This window comes from Oryzias latipes, chromosome 3, assembly GCF_002234675.1.
Source record: "Oryzias latipes chromosome 3, ASM223467v1".
Classification (NCBI taxonomy): domain Eukaryota; kingdom Metazoa; phylum Chordata; class Actinopteri; order Beloniformes; family Adrianichthyidae; genus Oryzias; species Oryzias latipes.
The window spans coordinates 26,164,514-26,184,529 of record NC_019861.2 but is presented as its reverse complement, the minus strand read 5'-3'; the positions used below and the strand labels follow the sequence as shown (position 1 = coordinate 26,184,529).

At 43.1% G+C, this 20,016-nt stretch overlaps 1 long non-coding RNA gene across 1 annotated transcript; it reads left to right on the top strand.

Annotated features, from left to right (window-relative positions):
• Positions 1–9,761: 9,761 nt before the first annotated feature.
• Positions 9,762–18,359, top strand: LOC111946754. Its single transcript, XR_002872511.1, has 2 exons — positions 9,762–9,956; positions 17,926–18,359. It is a non-coding gene; the product is annotated as an uncharacterized LOC111946754 (long non-coding RNA).
• Positions 18,360–20,016: the final 1,657 nt, after the last annotated feature.

Below are 20,016 nucleotides of genomic sequence, written 5' to 3'. Positions count from 1 at the left end.
TGGGGCGTGTTCACGCCTTTTACATCAATAATTAGGAAGAAAAAAAGGCTTATTGCAGAATTGGGCTCAAAGAAGTCTAAGTTTGTCCCTTTTAAAAGCAGGACACGGTTAAGGATGAGCCTCGCTCCTAAGATGCTGCTTGCACACTTGGCTTTATCTGTAAAAATACTGGATTTAGTACAATAGAAAACAAGAAAAGACTGTCAAAGCTACAAAATAAACCGATACCATAACCATTTAAACACTAAATCATTCCAACTGAGATTATCAGTTATAAGATAAACTAATACGTCTAAAAACATCATATTCAAGTTTCTTAAGCGTTTAAAGTTCCCCTATGACGTTTTTTTAAGTAAAAAGTTCACATTTTATTTTTTATCGTTATTGTTTTTTATGGGCTGCACGGTGCCGCAGTGGTTAGCGCTCTTGCCTCACAGCAAAAAGGCCCCTGGTTCAAGTCCCGGCTGGGGAACCTGAAACAGAACAATGTGTGGAGTTTCTGTGTGGAGTTTGCATGTTCTCCCCGTGCATGCGTGGGTTTTCTCCGGGATCTCCGGCTTCCTCCCACCGTCCAAAAACATGCTACATAGGTTGATTGGCAACTCTAAATTGTCCATAGGTGTGAGAGTGAATGGATGTGTGATTGTGGACATTCTACCCTGCGACAGACTGGCGACCTGCCCAGGGTGTTCCCCTGCCTTTACTCATAAGTGGCTGGGATAGGCTCCAGCAGCCCTGTGACCCCGAAAAGGATAAAACGGTTAAGAAAAGGAATGAATATTTTAATTATGATTATAAATTTTTCAACCAAAATCCCCAAACTTAAATGTCTTAAAAAGCCATATTTCGTATTTAACTGAAGCCTCTGTTTCCAAAATCTCCACCACATGGGCGCGGCCATTGATGTTAAGCTGAGTAGCCCCGCCCTTGAACCCCCCCACCCCCCACCCTTCTGCAAGTTGCATCTTGGGTTAAGCTGCGTTCACACCGAAGGCGATTTGCGTGGCAGAGGTGGCTACTTTCAATGTCAAGTCATTAGTACAGATGTTATCTGAGGTCCTGCGGCGCGATTTAGGCGGCAGGTTGCGGTGCGGTCCGGCAGCAGTGCGATTTCAGTGGCGAATACGTCTAACTCAGGGGTCAGCAACCTGCGGCTCCGGAGCCGGATGCGGCTCTTTCACCCTTGTGCTGCGGCTCTATGTGATTTTGTAAAATAACTGTCATGTTCTAAGATTTTTGTGGGAGCAGGCAGGAGGAAGGGGGCAGAGAGCAGCGTGAGCACGCGTGTCTCCGCTGTGAAGACGACCAGGGTCTGTTATGGGATGGAAAGCTCTTCTAAAAAGACAGCCAGTGGCGATCTCGTAGGGGGCACATGAGCGCCCCAAAAAGAAGTAAAATTTATTAAATTTGCGTTAGGGCGCCCCTCCTATCCTGTCAACTGTCTGCTATGATGACCGTATGTTGCGCTGTCTGTGTAGAACCCGTTGTGGGGGGGTTGCACGATGGGGAAACAAGTTGGAGCTGCAAAGGATGTGAACAGGAAGCGAGGCGGGGGCGGGGCTTAGACTCACTGGTTGTGTTTCCAGACCCGCAACAAACTAATAGCTGCTTCTTAATAAAAAATAGTTGTCATCCATAAAATTTATTTACTTTATGGGTTACTGGATTTGAAGAAAAAAAAAAAGAAAGGAGTCTGCATTATAGCAAATTTGTTTTCATCATCTTACTCATGAACTATGGCGATATATAGCCAAAACCAGTGTTGCGGCTCCCTGTGGTTTCATTTCTGTGGGAAATGGATCCAGATGGCTCTTTGAGTGGTAAAGGTTGCCGACCCCTGGTCTAACTAAATGTGCTGCAAATTCCCGCAAAGCTGTGTTTTTAAGTGGCAGAATTGGTTTGAATTGCATAAATTGTTAAAGAGTTACGGTAGTTCAAAGAACGTTAACGCTGGAGCTAAAGCTCAGGTGTCAAAGGGTTAAAAAAATCCATCAAAATTTCACGAGAACACACAGTATCCCACAGAAAGGTTCTTAAAGTATTATGCTCAGTTTGGGGGTTTATCTGCATGCTGCATGTTTATTTAGAATTATAGATTTTTTATTGTCTATGACTATACAGAATTGAAATCCTCTGACCTAAGTCTGAGCCATAAGGTGGATTTTACTGTCATGAAACATTACTGCCTGGAAACCAATCAATGCAGCTTGGATTCAGCTGCAGTCTGGATATAGTTAATAAATTAACAATAACTCAAGACAAAAACCTGATAAGTATCTCCAATGTTTAAGGAAACATGCAACGGAAGGCGGTTTTTCTGAGAGCTCTTTCTTCTGGCTCGAGTAGCTGACCCCCTGAAGTGTCTGATGGACCTGCAGCAAAGTTTACACCAGAAGTTCTTGTCCAGTATTTCTTTTCTTTTGTTTCAGCAAAACAATTCACAATTTAATGTAGAGCTTTGGGACATGAGAAATGCCTTGTTTTACATGACAAGATGCAAATAGCAAAATGAAAGTAGAATGAGCAGTACAGTGGGAGTTTGTTAAAATCAGAAATAGCCTATTTCAGGTTCCGGAGAGCCGGATTTGACAGTCTTTTAAGGGCTGTGCAGCAAAAGATGTTGGGAAGGAGGCGCCTGGTGTTGTCTATGTTCAGTTGTGTGTTGTAGGAATAAAGGTGCCTCAATTCGTTTGCTCATCATTTGGTAGAACATCCTGGCTATATCTTTACAGTTCCTCTTCTGTGTGTGCTGGCAGAAGCTTCTCCATCTCCATTTGTGCACTTATCTCACCATCAAGCACCTTTTTCTCTTGCTGGTGAGGCAGCTGCTCCCCTTGCATGAACTCATCATGTTGTTTCTTTTATGCAACCATAATCCCCCTCTTTCTGTCATACCTCCCACATCCATCCTCATCCGTCTGTCCTGCTTTGTCTGAGTGTTCGGTTACATTTCAGGATGTTTTCGCTCATTATCACTGGTTTTTGATAAACTCTGTTGGTCCATGCATGCTGTGAAAAAAAAGACTAAAAAACACAAATTACTTTGCTTTCTCAGTTGAAAAACTGCATTTTATTGCTGATGTGCTAAAAAGAGGAACGACGATTGCGATTTCAGTCTTTTAGTCGTCATATGGAAACCTAAAGGCTTTTAGTTTGTTTATAAACTGTTAAAGTGGTGTAATGTGTCTCCAACTTGAGCAAAACTAGGTGATCAAAAACCGGCTGTCTTGTGAGTCAGATAAGCAATAACAACTCAGCTCAGGGTTACTAATCTGAGGATTTGTTTATTTATTTATTTTTTTTCTTAGGAAAATGCTTCAATCAAATCTTTGCATGTGTCGAAGCACAAGTTAAGAAATCCCTGAGCTGCATACTCTGAGAGCTTATCTAAAGATTTTGAGAGAAATATGTAGTGTAAATAAATGAAAATCTTTGATTTTATAATCTTTGGAAGGTTCATGTTCACCTTGTTGGCCCGGAGCAACATAAATGTTAGAAACAGATGGACAAAGTCAAAACAAGAATAACCTGCTGTTGTTTTTTCTCAGATGGCTCAGCTCTCCAGGATCCTCTTATAAAGGATGATGATAAGCTCCTGAAGCATCTATTGGCCATTAGGTTTTAAAACTTTTCATTTCCTCGTATAACACTGAAACGATCAGTTCTTCAGGAGAACTGAACAAGTGACGAAGTAGTATATGTATTTAAGGTCTCAATTTTTCCGTAAAAGTGTATTTAAAGTAGTAATAAGCATTAAAAGCCCTGTTTTAATAGTGCTGTTAAAGATGCTCTTCCTGTTATTTTGTTGTTGTTGTTGTAATGAAGCATAGAGCCTCTAGAGGGCATTTACTATTCATGCCAAGATGGCCAAACTATAAAAAAAAGTTTTCAGTTGTGTAGCTAGATTTCATAACAACTATACCGAGTTGAAAACGATACATTTTTCATTCTTTAATTTTAAATTGTAAATCGGAATTGCACACACATGTAGATTGTTTTTGATTGACAGGTGGCAGTTAAATCATCAACACCACAAAAAGGTTTACTGGGAGTATTGCATCTATTTTCAGGCTCATTTGACCCACCTTTTTCTTTTGGGAAGTTGAGATTTAAATTACACACAGTCAAAATGACCATGTAGCTGGAAAAACTTTCTGTAAATGGGCTGAATGCAAACAAATATGACCACACAGTTTAATCCAAATTCTACAAACTGTATAAACAATCAGGTTTTATCGCCAGAAGATTCATAATTCAGTTTTGGTTAACTGTTAAGGGGATAATTCCAGGTTTCTGTCATGCCTGAGTCTAGATGCACTGTTAGAGAGCTTCCATTGCATGTGTTCTGCAGCACAGGGCTTTCTCCTTTTCTCTCTTTGCATTGATCAACTCACTCATTAACTGGTCACTAATTTATGATCTGTTTTTGGGTCATATCTAATCGATTTTTGTTTAAACGTGTATATATATATATAAACTTTTTTAGGCTCCACCAGTGTGTTTGACTGTCTGCCGCTTCATACTCACACGGCTGCTTTGATGTTGGCATTTTTATGACGAGCCTCTTTGTAGGAGGAGACGTGTAAAAGCCAAATGCAAACAGTCTCCTTTATTCTGCTGGGTCATTAATTCTGCATGCTTGTCTGTTGCTGTCTTGCTCACGCATGCATGCACAAACACACAAAACAGCACAATATAATCGCAATCAAGGGTTCAGTGTTTGTAAATGTCAGGTCATTAGTGTCTTCCAGTCTCCTCCTGTCTAATTGGACAATGGTAAATATAGCCTCTCCACAATGATTCTCTCACATCCCATTCTTTCATTTTCTTCTTTACTCTTTATTCTCTTTTCACGGCAAGTTTTTAAACTATTGTGGTGAACAATACTGAAATCATCAACCTTTGGATGTGCACTACTATGTAAAGCAATGTTGTAATGCAAGTTACAAATGGTTACTTTAAAAAAAAAGCCATTTGCAGTGGATGGATATTACTTTATGGTGCCAAACAAAAAAACAATAGAGCCAGAATGATTGGTGAATATGTTGCTGTTATTCAAGCCAAAAAGATGGTTTCTGTGATGAGGGCTCTGCCTCCTAGACTTACTATATAAAAAAACAAAAACAAGTTTTAGGTCATCAAAAGCAAGTAAAACAATTCACCATCACTCAGTAATAACTCACACTGATGACCTGAAAAGGACTTTTTTACCTATTTATTTTAAATAATGCTTCACAGTTGTTTGAACCAAGTGTCTTAAGTGACTAAAAATAAATGACACAAAATGTAAAATGTTTGTCAATTAGATTAATTAAACTGTAAAACATATAGGGGTTTAATGATTAATCCAATTAATCTATAAATCAATTAACATTACAATCCAACCAGATCATTTTGTCTGTGAAAAGTTGTTAATCTGACCGATTAAAAATCGACCTATACCAATATAAAATTGATTCAAAGAGAAATAAATCAATTATGTTGATATTGGAAAATACCATTTGGTTTGAGGCACTGTAGGTTTATTTACTATAACATAAAACGACCGTCACAGCAGACAACACACATGTGATGGTAGCAAAAACTGATACAGCCATCATTACAGTCTCATGTGCCCGAAAACATTTTGAATTTTGCAAAGACGTCACCATACAGTGTGGTAGAATGTTCTCATAATGTTCTGTTTGTATTATTTTGATGTAGAAAAACAACAGTGGCTGAAATTAATGAATCTCAAATGTGAATGGTTTTAACATAAATTCTTGTTTACTTGTTTGTTTGTAGACATTTTTAATTAACACTTGATTATCTTGCGAGAAATCCAAGGAATCTGGAAAACTTCACCTGAACTGTTCAGTACCCAGGTTTTATCTCTGAGTCACACTGGTGGAATTTTTGGCTAAAGATGTACTGGATAGATTTTAGGTCGGTGAATCAGATCGTTCAAAATGAACCAATATCATATCAGCTACCACAAACAATGATTTGAATGGAATCATTGTTAAAACGAGTCGTGACAAATGTTAAAACTGCAGGATTTGGCATAATCCTTGATTTTCTTTTGAAGAAGAGTTGAAAAGTCATTGTTGAGCAAAATAAGTAATCTGACAGAGAATAAAAAAAGGTAAATTTCTGCCCAGCAAAACAGTCCTCGCTGCAGGTTTCCTGTTGAGAGCAGATAAGAACAGCCTTAACCACACTACCCACAGCTACCAAGAGGGGGCACAATTAGAACAGACTAAGTCAGATGCGTGAGCAAAGGAAGGGAAATGTGTGTGGCGGTGAGACTGTGGGGAAATATGTGTGTATGCCACTGCACACTCTCCCACTGACAACGACTTTTTGTAACTAAGTGAGTAAGTTATTGGGTGTGACAGGAAGTCCTTTACATGCTAAAGAACAGATTGTATCTGTTAACACCTGCCAGCGCCCAGGACATTATTACACCTGAACAAGCATGGCTAATTATTGAATTGAATTGGCTGTTTGATACAGAAAGCACAACCTAGGACGAGGTATGGTTAAGAAAAAGTGAAACAATGTTAGTAGTTTTACAGAGCTGCAGTGTGCAGATTTGTGATGAAAAGCATGTTTATTGGACAGTGCAAATAGATTAGTCATGAATGCGTGTGTGCACACGGCACATATGTGTGTGTACATAAGACAAAAGAACATGAATGCTTGGTAGTTTTTTTTGTGTGGTAATACTTTTGGGCCCTAAATCTTGGTTACATGGATAACCTTTTTATGTGCGTTTTAAACTGTGACATAGTTGTAGGATGCATTTTTTTTAGCAGTTTTGACCAATTTGCCATGTCTTTGAAAAACAGATAATTTTGCCATCGACTCCTGTGTAAACCTCTTAATAGTTTGACACCATCAAATCAAACAGCTGCAGACAGAATATGGACAAAACGAATGCTGAACATAATGTCATATGTTAAGGTTCTGGCACATGAGTGAAGACACCAGAGCAAGCAATTTTGAAGGTGAGTGTCAGCCAAAGCAGCTCTCTTGGCAGCCCGGTTGGACAAGAGATAGGCACATCAAAGCTCAGTGCTGACTGAGACTCATGTCTCTCACGTCTGTGACATCACACATGATGTTAAACTTTGTCTTCATTTTGGAGGGCTCGCTCCAAGCAGCAGCTTGAGGTTGGCCTATTGCTCAGGCCCTTTCTGGATCCATTTACACAGAATGCTACAAGGAACAGAGCCCCTACTGACCACTGTATAGAAGGTCAACTGGTAAATTCCAATCAAGTACTGTAGAATCAGGCTTAACCCTTGTGCTATCCTACGGGGTCAAGATGACAATTGACGTGTAATTCCTACCATGACAAAGGTGGATAAAGGTGGAAAGATTTCATGTAATCCATGGACACCAGTGAAGATCACAAATCATCGAAGAAAAAAGTTCAGCGCACTGTCTAGTGGGTCTAGATGACCCTACTACCAATGTTAAAGTGCCTAGGATAGCACAAGGGATAAACTCAAAGAAAAGGCTGAAATCTACAGCACCATGAACTGTGTTGTATTTGCAGAACCAAACTGAATATTAATAATAACACATTTTGTTGTAACTAATTAACAGGTTTTGCAATAGTTTTTCTGGAGTTTTTTAAGATTTATATTTTATTAGTACTATTGTGTTTCTTTAGATTTATCCAAACTTTTCTTCCCATGTTCTCCTGTCTAATTGGACAAATAGCTTTTCTGTTACTGAAAAGTAAAACACTTTATCTTGAAAATATACTATAGACAAATTATTTACAATAATTAGGACCTCTGTTTCTAATAGGATTGCCAATATTTAACTATACTGGCTGTAAGAATTCGGGCAAATAATGCGATCTTGATTATAAAAGTACATATTTCTTAAAAGAAGTATCTTTTTACGCCTCAAAATATTTCAGATAGGGTAGGATATTTTGTAGCATTCCTTCAAAGGCCCATTTTTCATGAAGTGAGTAACCTGCTGAGTTTGGTGTAACATGGCTATTCTGTCTTGGTGCTTTTGCAGGAAAGTTCTTTGCAGGATTCCTCACAGAACAAATACACAATTGCTCATTCATTTGTACCTGTTCTGAGCAGAATAGGCCTCAACTATCCTCATTTGTCCCCAAGCACACATTTCACCACCAACTGAACAACGTATTACGCTTTGTTTTTCCTTTTATTGGTATTGTGAAAGTTAAAGACACTTGGTGTGGGATTTTAAAAGTTTAGAATGGATTAAAAAGAATAAAGGGGCACGAAGGGGCTGTCCCTCTGACAAAAAATTATTTGACAAAAGATCACTAGATTGTTATAAAGTATCTTGTAAACTTATTTTTTATTTCTATTTTTATTAATACCAAATTTAAAAAAAACAATAACATTTTTTAAACTTTTTTGTCTGGTTCATGACTCCATCAGCTCAGGTAGTTTTCAAATACCAAGCTGCCCCATGGTTTCTGCAGCTTCTGGCACTGAAGCGTTTACTACAGACCACACCTGGCTCCAGCATTTTACCTGTGTGCAGAATACACAGGAGGTGGGGAGTTTTGCTGCTTTTAGCACAGATCTTAATGTAAACCCAACATGCTTCTCATTTCCAGCAACTCAAGCCTATAGGACTGCTGACATTAACTGCATTTCCCTTTGTCTGCAGGAATTCTGACATATTACCTGAGCAACTCCCAGCCTTGAAGAGCGAATTACAGTAAGTGTAAAACAGGGGTGGGATATTGCCACAGGGTGTAATTGCCTGCTCTAACAGGACCGATGTTCTGACACTGATAGAGCCCTAACTCCATTATTAGATGAGCTCCCTTCTTATACCAAATCAATGCCGTGTATTGTAAAATAAATAATACTAGATAAAGATTGCACAACAGCAGGCATCCAATTTGACTTGAATAATGCATCACTTTTACTACCTCTATGGATTTGGATGTAAAAACTATTGGATGCCCTTGAATTTGTATTTGATTGTCTTTGTCTTTTGGGTTAAGCAGGCAGAGGTTTCTATTTTGTCAATGAAATTATTTGTACAGCATATGTTAAATTCAAACACACTACTGCACAAGACACATTTCTGTGCTGTGCTTAAAATACTTTAATATTTGTTAAGCTAATATCTCATGATCAGATTTAAGCTTGAGCAAAAATGTGACCATCACATGCTCAGATTCTTTCCTTTGATGGAATAAAACCTATTAAAATGTATTGAAAACACAAGAACGATATGTAGAATATGTTTATGTTTATCCAACCCAGTCTCATCCTAAAATGTGTAGTAGCTACATTTGTCCACATGGAAATGCGTGAGAGTTTTACAAAAACGCCCCCTAAACTGTGAGGGGGATACGTTTCATTTTTCTATTCATTTTCTACGAGCCTTCTCAGGATCACGTGACTTTGGAGGTTTGGCCTGCCTTGAGCAAAAAACATGGCGGATGCACGTTCATTTTTTCGGTGGAATATCCCATAAAACAAGATATTTTGAGGACTAATTTTTATTTTGAAAACATTTCTAGTGAGAAATATACCATTTTCTTTTAAAATATGCTTTCATTTAGGACATACAGTTTGTAGTTTGCTTGTTTCGTTCAACTTTTTCTCCCAAAGGCTCTGTTACGTTGGAGAAACACGTTAACTTTCATTCATATCTGCAGACGTGCGCGTGGGTCACGTGACAAATATGTTTCTCTTTTTTTCCGCAGAAAATGCCATAAAATAGGAGTGATTGTGGACTAATTTATTTTTGAAAACATTTCTAGCAGTATATATCCCCTTTATTTTCATAATATCCATTCATTGCAGACATGCAGTTCGTAGTTTGTTTGTTTCGTTCAACTTTTCCTCAAAGGATCTGAACGCGTTTGATCTTTTCCATAAATATATGCAGCCTGACGTGGGTCACGTGACGTGACGTGAGTTTCTCTTTTTTCATATAGAAGATCTCGTGAAAAGGTACGTTGCAGTAACAAAAGGTACGTATCGCGGACGTGATGCTGTAGTATCGCGAGACCCAGCGAGACGAGTGTGGTGAGTCGACTCGGCGGCGCGTAAGCATTTGAACAAACATTTTCGATCTTGTTTTCATTTTTTCCGCCATATTAAAATATTTCCGGCAAATTAACATAACCTGTTAAGAGTATTAAGCTTCTGTCAGCCTGGAGGACCTGGAGAAATACATCGACGAGTGCTACAATACCTGCGTCATGGTGAAACCCAAAACCGCCACCACCACCCCCTCCTCCAAGCGTGGACGGCCTGAGGACTCTCCCGGGGCTGCGTCCTCTCCAGGCAGCGGCGTGAGCGATATCCTGGACTCGATTGATAAAAAGCTCTCCAGCTTTGATGGCCGCCTCAACTTGCTGGAGATCCTCCATAGAGAATTTCAAGGTCTGCGGGAGTCTCTGGAATTCAGCCAGCAGCAGGTGCGGGAGCTCGCAGAGGAGAACAAGGCCCTCAGAGAGACCGTCAAGACTCTGAGCAGCGACACCGCTCGTCTCTCCGAGGAGAACCGATCAATCAAGGAAACCCTCCTGGATCTTCAGTCAAGGAGCATGAGGGACAATCTAGTAATCTCCGGGGTTCCAGAGGAGGCAGGAGAAGTCCCCGAGGCCACGGTGAGGTCCTTTTTGGAAGACCATCTGAAGATCCCCAAGGAGGAAGTCCAGAAGATCTCCTTCCACAGGGTTCACCGGCTCGGAGGGAAAAGGCCGGACAATCAGCGTCCCCGTCCTATTGTTGCTAAATTTGAACATTATAAACAAAAGGAGCAGGTAAAAAGCAGAGGACGCGAGCTGAAAGGCACACATTACAGCGTGAATGATCAGTTTCCAGGCGAGATCCTCCGCCGGCGGAAAATCCTCTTCCCGCTGAGGAGGAAGCACCTGTCTGCTGGAGCACGCGCGGTGGTTGCCGTTGATAAACTTTTTGTGAATGGCAAGCTGTTCCGGGACCCAGAGGTAACACCCTGGCTGTGCTGAAGGCTTTCAGAGGTGCACTGACATCTGCGCCGCCCAGAAGAAACCCGCAAACTTATTTAATTGAATAGGAAATAATCGGATCATCAATAATCCACACCTCTCAGGAAAAGTGTTTTTTCTTTCTCTCACATTCATGTTTCTGTTGTTGTTTCGTTGTTTTTGTTTTTTGTTCTTTCTCTTTTCCTCTCTCTTTTCTCTTGTCCCCCCCCTTCCCATGTCCTCATATGTGAATCAGGTAAAGTCAACGCAACCACGGTGAGTATTTATTTATGCACGGAACGGGCGCGCGCGCATACTAGCGCGCATAAGAGCATGCACACGCAATCCCGCACACACACGTTGACAAACTGCAAAAACCTCACTTAGGCTCACACAGGACGCACGCAACATGCAGCTCACAGCCAAGACATGTCCACCTCCTACGCACAGCGCTTGTCAGTGTAGCAGGTACGCACAGCGGGCACACGCACACGGACGGGCACACGCACTATTTAGCCTTGCACTCTCCCGGTTAGAACAGCTATGAACAGTCTTAACATCGTTAGCTGGAATGTGCGTGGACTTGGCACTGGGCCAAAGAGATTGAAAGTGTTAAATCACCTGAATGATCTTAAAGCAGATATAGCTCTGCTGCAGGAGACCCATTTATCTTTATCAGCTGGTAATCTCCTGTGCTGTTCCCAGTATCCAGTTATGTATTCTGCCAGTTTCAACTCCAAACAAAGAGGGGTTGCAGTTTTGATTAATAAAAATGTTACATTTACTCATAAGGACACAGTAACTGACCCAGAAGGCAGATTTGTAATCATTAATATATCCATTCAGAATAAAGACTTTTGCATCGCCAGCATCTATGGTCCGAATGTTGACGACTCTTCCTTCTTTCACAGATTCTTCACCTCACTCTCAGCTCACTCTGACTCCACAATCATTATAGGAGGAGACGTCAACCTTGTTATGGACCCTGAACTTGACAGACTCAGCACAGCAGCAAACCAGCGTACATGGCAGTCTGCAAGTATTCTAAAGCAGTACATGAATGATCTGGGTCTCTGCGACGCTTGGCGCTCTTGTCATCCAAACACTAAGGGGTTCACCTTTTTCTCTCCAGTTCATCATTCACACTCTCGTTTAGATTATTTATTAGTCAGTAACTCCCTTTTGAAAGAAATTAAAAGTTCCAACATTCATCCAATTATTATCAGTGACCATGCACCAGTTTCTGTTACTATTTCAAGGGAAGTACCCACACCCTCAGGTTCAACCTGGAGATTTAATACGTCTCTGTTAAAAGACCAGGAATTTATTGAATTCTTTAAAAAACAGTGGGCAACCTTCTTAGAATTCAACAATACTTCTGAAATATCACCAAGTATTCTTTGGGAAACAGCAAAAGCAGTCATGAGAGGGAAAATCATCTCTTATTCAACGCATAAAAAACGCAAAGAGAAAGCAGATTTATTAGAATTAGAAAATAAAATCAAAACCCTGGAGACTGCTTATGCTGCTTCTGCACAGGAACACATACTGGGCGACCTGAAAAATTTAAAGCTGCAGTTTAATGACATCATCAATAAACAAACACAATTCCAGATACAAAGGCTTCGACTGGAAAGATATGAAAACTCGAATAAATCTGGCAAATTTCTAGCTAATCAGCTTAAAATTAATAAAGAAAAATCAACAATCGCTTCTATTATGGACAAAACAGGGAATGTCACCCATGACCCGGTAAAAATTAATAATGCGTTTAAAGACTTTTATCAAAACTTATACACTCCACAGATCAATCCATCAGAACAAAGCATCAACTCATTTCTTAACAATATAAACCTGCCCAAGTTAAACGAAGATCAAATCACAAATTTAGACTCTCCGCTCTCGTTGTCTGAGCTTCATGAAGCTCTGTTACTTATGCCTAACAGCAAAGCACCAGGACCCGACGGCTTTCCAGCAGAGTTTTATAAGGAATTCTGGGAACAACTGGCACCAACGTTTTATAAAACGGTAAAATTTATCAATGAAAGCCAATCTCTACCACCTAACATGAACTCTGCCAACATTATCCTTCTTCTAAAACCAGACAAAGACCCCACGAGTCCTTCAAGCTATCGCCCCATTTCTTTAATTAATGCAGATGTAAAAATTATCTGCAAAGCACTAGCACAGAGAATAGAAAAAGTCACTCCTCACATAATTCACCTTGATCAAACTGGATTCATCAAAGGCAGACACTCGGATGACAATGTCCGCAGACTCGTTAACATAATAGACTTTGCCACCATCAAAAACCAGGAAATGACTATACTATCACTGGATGCTGAAAAAGCCTTTGATAGAGTAAATTGGAAGTTCCTCATTGCTGCCCTCCATAAGTTTGGGTTTGGAGAATCATTCATCAATTGGATCAAAATATTATATCACAACCCCAATGCATCAGTTAGAACTAATAAACAGACTTCCAACAGGTTTTTTCTTGGAAGAGGAACTAGACAGGGTTGCCCACTCTCCCCCTCTCTTTTTGCAATATTTATCGAGCCTCTAGCTGCAGCAATAAGACAGAATGAGAGTATCAAAGGAATTAAAACCAAACACAGCCATCATAAAATTAGTCTCTATGCAGATGACATATTACTGTTTTTAAGTAATATACATTCTGTAAATGAAACGGCAACAATCATTAATGAATTCTCTTCTATATCAGACTATTCCATTAATTGGAATAAATCTGTTTTATTACCACTGAACAGTAATGCGGAGCAAGGACCCACAATACCAGTTAAATCAGGCAATATAAAATATCTAGGTATTTATTTTCCCCCCAAAATATCAGAACTGGTGCAGCTAAACTACACCCCATTACTGAAAAACATACAGGACGATCTAACACGCTGGACCAACCTGCCTCTGTCCCTTATGGGCAAGGTAGCCACGGTAAAAATGAAAATCTTACCCAAAGTTAATTATCTATTCTCAATGATTCCCACACAGCCGCCATTAAAATGGTTCAAAACATTAGACTCATCCATATCAAGCTTTCTATGGAACAATAAACCTGCAAGAATTAGTCTAAAAACTTTAAAATCTGCAAAAAGCTGTGGAGGATTAGAATTACCTAATTTCCACAATTACTTTCTTGCAAATAGACTACAATACATCTTAAAATGGTTAAAAAATAATCCAGAAACCAACTCATGGTTAGACTTGGAACAGGCGTTATGTGGAAAGATCAACCTGTCAGATCTTCCATTTATCAGCCAAATAGTTAAAAGACAGGATTGTTTCAAAAGTACCAATATAAATGCCACCTTAACAGCCTGGTGGGAATTTCTCAAAATATCAAAATCATCAATTCAACCGTGCAAAATGACACCCATCTGGAACAACCCAGACATCCTCATAAACAAAAAGATTATCCACTTCCCAGCTTGGCAAGCAGGGGGCATAAAACAACTAGAGCACATAATTATTGATAGAAGATTCATAACTCCCCAGGAACTTCAAGACAAACATGGAATATATAACTTCTTGGAATATCAGCAACTTAAATCAATTATTACTAAAAAGTTTAAATACAGAGACAACGATTTAAAGCTACCAGATGTAGTTACCACTCTGATCAATTTCACAATGAATAAAACTCTCTCCAAAATATACAAACTTTTATGTAATTTAGATAATAATATTTCACTTCCGACAACAAAATGGGATGCGGATTTGAGCATCAGCACAGATGAAAGCTTTTGGTCAGAACTTTGTCTAAACACCTTTAAACTGACAAAAAGTCCAAATCTGCAGCTAATCCATTTCAAAACTCTTCACAGAATTTACTACACTGGACAGAGGATGTTCAAGATGGGTCTCAGTAACTCAGACATTTGTCAGCACTGTGACAGTAATCTACCCGACAATTACATGCATGCACTGTGGTTCTGCACGCCTGTCCAGGCTCTCTGGCAGCAGGTATGTGCCGATCTATCAGTCTGGCTTAAGGTTTCAATCACAGCTTCACCGTCACTTTGTGTGCTTGGTGACATGAGTGCCATCGATGTAGAAGGAGGATTAGGCTCTATCATTTTCATAACTCTTTGCATTGCTAAAAAAACTATTTTAATAAATTGGAAAAGCAAGAAAAATATAAATATAAGTCAACACAGAAATCTGCTGCTTGATCATATCAGCTTGGAAAAAATGTCAGCCCAAGGTTCAAGTAACTTTGAAAGAGCTCAGTCTCTCTGGTCTCCCATAGCTAACTCCGTGACTTAGGGGGTGGGGGGGGGCCTGGTCGTCGCCGCTCCTTGCCCTTCTGCCGTGGGCTGGGGTGGGGGTCGGGGCCTCCGGTGCCTGGCGGGGGGTGGTGGGGGCTCCGTTGGTCGGGGGGTCGGGTCCGGCGCCTGGGTTGGGCGGGCTGGGGCGCTGCGTGGTCCTCTGGGCTTGGGTGTGGGGGTGCGTGGTGGGGGGGTGGGGTGGTGGTCTGGCTTGGCTTGGGGGGGTGGTCCCTTTGCCTGTGCTGGGGGGGGTTTGCGGGGGGCGCTGCTCGGGGGGGGCCCAGCGGCGCTGGATGGGCTTCCCACCTACACCTGGGGCTGGGATCGGCCCTTCCCTGGCTCTGGGGCGGGACGGGACAGCCCTCTTGGGGCCCCCGGTCGCTCTGGGTGTCATCCGCTTTGGCTGCGGGGTCTGGGGGTGGTGGGGTGGGGGGTCTTGTCGGCCCTGCCTTGTGGGGGGGCATTCTGGGGGAGGGGGGGGGCACCATTGGTACGGGGCAGGGGGGGTTGACGGGTCGGGGTCTCCGCTGAGGCCATCGGCGGTTTCCCCGGCCGGTCGGCTGCCTCGGTCCCGTCGAGGCCTGACCAGAGCTCTTCCAGGGCCGGCGTTTGGGGGTGGGGGCCTGGGCTTGCTCCTGGGGGGGGCCGACGCTTTCTGGCTCCTCTCTCTCTGTGTGGGGGGGGGTGGTGCTGGGCCTGGGGTGTCGGCGCCTCCGGGGGTGGGGCCCCTGGGCTGGGTGGGCCTGGCCCCCTTGCTGGGGGGGGGGGGGGGGCAGCTGTCTGACCACCGGGGGACAGTCTACCAGCTGTCCCCAACTTACCCCCTTCCTCATATAACCTCATAATAGGGTGAGGGGGTGGGGGGCTTAGCCTGCGATGAGCCTTGGGGGGGGGGGTTTACTAGGCAGTGGCCCCCCTCCCATGGTTGCCGTATGGAGTGGGCCCCCCCTCTTTCGGTTTTATTTGCACCTTAGACATGTAGGGCCCTTGGTAGGGGGGGTGCTTGGACATCACTGCCAGCAAGCAGCGGATGTCCTCCTGGCACCCTACCCGCCAATTTTAACCACACCTTAGACATTTAGGGTCCCTTGGTGGGGAGGGTGAGGGGACGTCACTGTGAGTAATCAGGAGATGTCCCCTCAGTGCCCTACCCGCCAATTTTAACTGCACCCCCCTTAGCACACACACCCCTCCCCCCTCAATATATACATTCCAACATAAACACACACACATGCACACACACACCCTCTCAAACACACATACACGCACACACATTTTGCAAGGAAGGTGGGACCTAGGACCATCTGTCCCCTGCCTCTTCCCTGGTGGGGGGTACGGGCCCCTTTGCAACGGCGGCCGTGTCCCCGGGGTGCCGGCTTCCTGGGCCCGGCGGTGCTCTCTCCGCGCGGCGGGGGGGTTCACATTACATCTGAGCCGGGAGTGTTCGTGTCCCTGGGGGGTGGGTTCTGGTCCTTGCTCCTGGGCGCTGGGCCCCGCCATATTTCCAACTGTGGCCGAGCCTGGTCGGGCCATATTTACAACACCCCTTGTGGGCCCTCTTTTTTTTCCCCCGGGGTTCCCCCCCTCTTGGGCGGGGGCGGCGGGCCCCTGCCCCGCTCCTCCCTGGACCAGCCGCGGGCCGGGCGGATGGCTGCCTGGAGCGCGGAGCGGGTCTCCCTTGGGGGGTCCTGGCTCGTACCTGGGGTTGGGGCGGGGGGATGCCCGGAACTCCTGGGTGGTGGTGGGGTGCTCGTCTGGGGCTGTGGGCGTCCGTCTCCGGTGGGGCCCTGCGTTGGGTTCTCCCGGCGCGGCGGGGGGGCTGCTCTCCTGGTTGGGCTGGGGCGGCGCTCTCTCTCCCTCCGTGCTTCCCTGCTCTCTGGCTCTGGGGGCCTTGCGGCGGTCCTGCTGGCCCTGGCCTGGGTGGCGGGCTTGGTCGCCCGGGCGGCGGTTGTTCCCTGCCGGTTCCCGTGTGGCGTTGGGGGGATTCCGGCTGCCGCTGCTGCTGCGGTGGGGGTCTTGGGGTGGGGATGGCTGGGCACTCTCCCTCCTTCTTTCCACGTTCCACCATCCATTTTAGAAGAACATAAACACTCACCTGAGCACAGGTGTTAGCTCACCTTTGCACTTACAGTTTGCATGACTGAATGACTGAAATATTTCACACTAGTTGGTTTTAAGGCATAAGTATGCGTGTGAACACTATCTGTTTTGTATATATGTCGACAGGTGGACATTTTTTGCAGCTAGCAGGTGTGTTTATAACATTTGAGTGTGTGTGTGGACAGGCTCCGCCCTTATTGTACTACATTTGAACGTTACCATAATGATTAACAACCAGTAAACTTGTTGCTTTATGCTGCTTCATGGTCTTATCCCCCTTCCCCTCCTATTATCACCCCCTACCCCCCCTCTCTCTATCGTCCCTCTCTCTTCTTCCCCTCTTTCCTTTTCCGTCCGGTCCAACACCAAAGATTTTCAGACATGATTGAAATTAATAAAGTTTGGCCTCAATTACAAAAGGGGTTTATCCAGACATACCTTTGGTTTGTCTGAAGATTAATAACCCCTCTTGTTAAAGTAAAATCTGTCCAACACAAGAGGCCCTCAGCTCTCATCTGTCTGCCCAGCTGTTGGACAGGACAAGTTAAAAAAAAAAAAAAAAAAAAAAAAAAAAAGGTACGTTGCTATTTATTAATTATTTTTATTTACATTTCTACGGACCCGTGTATAGGTTTCATGCTGTGTTGTTGCGACTTTGAAGGACATTTAAACAAACCGGAAGAATGTTGTTCAGGAACAGACTGGAGAGTTCTCTAAATTTACTTAGCGATTTTTTTATTCAATATTCTTTTACATGTTAAAGTATTCACACTACAAGTCTAAATGCTGTGTACAATGTCTGATCTTTTCCATCATATCTGTGGGCTGACGCGGGGTCATGTGACGCGAGTTTCTTTTTTTTCCTGTGGAAAAATCTCGTAAAATAAGATCGTCTGAGGTTTAATATTTAGGTTTAATAACATTTCTAGGGACCGATGTACTCTGTCGTAACGTCCATGCAAGCGTATTTTTTCAACATCAACTAGTTGAGTTTAGAAATACACTGTAAATAATAAAAAAAGACGTTTGGCTCTAAACTGGTTTTGTGATTGCTCCCACGTTTATCGGGAAGGTTAAGTTCTAAAAATAAGCCCAGCGACAAACAGGTGTTTATTTTTATTTTTTTTACAGAAATTAATGTTTCCATTACTAATGCAAACTTTTTGTTTTGCAGGTATCATGTCGCATGACAGATTGCAGTTGTTTTTTATACAAACTTTATTGACTGTAACAATTCAAAACAACAATTCCCAACAGCAACAAGAAAGAAACAAACCAGAGGATTATTATGAAATTTTTCACAAAAACATTGAAAGTGACGCACAGATTGAATGTTTTAAATGCTTTCTTATGGTCAGAGTTTCTTATTGTGTTCATGTTTTGTTTGAACTCATTGATACCCAGCCAGCAAAGCCAAGTGGGCCCCATATGGTTTAAAGATGGGCAGAAAATGTGGGCCCCAAATGGTTTTGTCCGCAGTTTCCATGGTGGCCCCAACTGTGTCTGCCCGCATAGGCTTGAAGTGGGTGCTGAGTGGGTGTCAGTTAGGCCCCAAGTGGGTAAATAATATTAGAACCCATGTAGGGCCCATATATTTGCCCATGTGGGCTGGAAGTGGGATAAAAACAGGGCCCATGTGGGTCCCAACTGGGTAAACTACCCAAGACCCACTTTGGCCCCACTAATGTGTCTATCAGTATCCTATATGGGTTGTATGTGGGACCTAAATGGGCTTTAATGTGGGCTATAAGTGGGTTTGTCCGCAGTTTCCGTGGTGGCCCCAACTGTGTATGCCCGCATAGGCTTGAAGTGGGTGCTGAGTGGGTGTCAGTTAGGCCCCAAGTGGGTAAATAATATTAGAACCCATGTAGGGCCCATATATTTGCCCATGTGGGCTGGAAGTGGGATAAAAACAGGGCCCATGTGGGTCCCAACTGGGTAAACTACCCAAGACCCACTTTGGCCCCACTAATGTGTCTATCAGTATCCTATATGGGTTGTATGTGGGACCTAAATGGGCTTTAATGTGGGCTATAAGTGGGTTTGTCCGCAGTTTCCGTGGTGGCCCCAACTGTGTATGCCCGCATAGGCTTGAAGTGGGTGCTGAGTGGGTGTCAGTTAGGCCCCAAGTGGGTAAATAATATTAGAACCCATGTAGGGCCCATATATTTGCCCATGTGGGCTGGAAGTGGGATAAAAACAGGGCCCATGTGGGTCCCAACTGGGTAAACTACCCAAGACCCACTTTGGCCCCACTAATGTGTCTATCAGTATCCTATATGGGTTGTATGTGGGACCTAAATGGGCTTTAATGTGGGCTATAAGTGGGTTTGTCCGCAGTTTCCGTGGTGGCCCCAACTGTGTATGCCCACGTAGGCTTGAAGTGGGTGCTGAGTGGGTGTCAGATAGGCCCCAAGTTGGTAAATAATATTAGAACCCATGTAGGGCCCATATTTTTGCCCATGTGGGCTGGAAGTGGGATTGAAACAGGGCCTATATGGGTCCCAACTGGGTAAACTACCCAAGACCCACTTTGGCCCCAATAATGTGTCTATCAGTATCTTATATGGGTTTTATGTGGGACCTAAATGGGCTATAATGTGGGCTATAAGTGGGTTTGTCCGCAGTTTCCGTGGTGGCCCCAACTGTGTATGCCCACATGGGTTG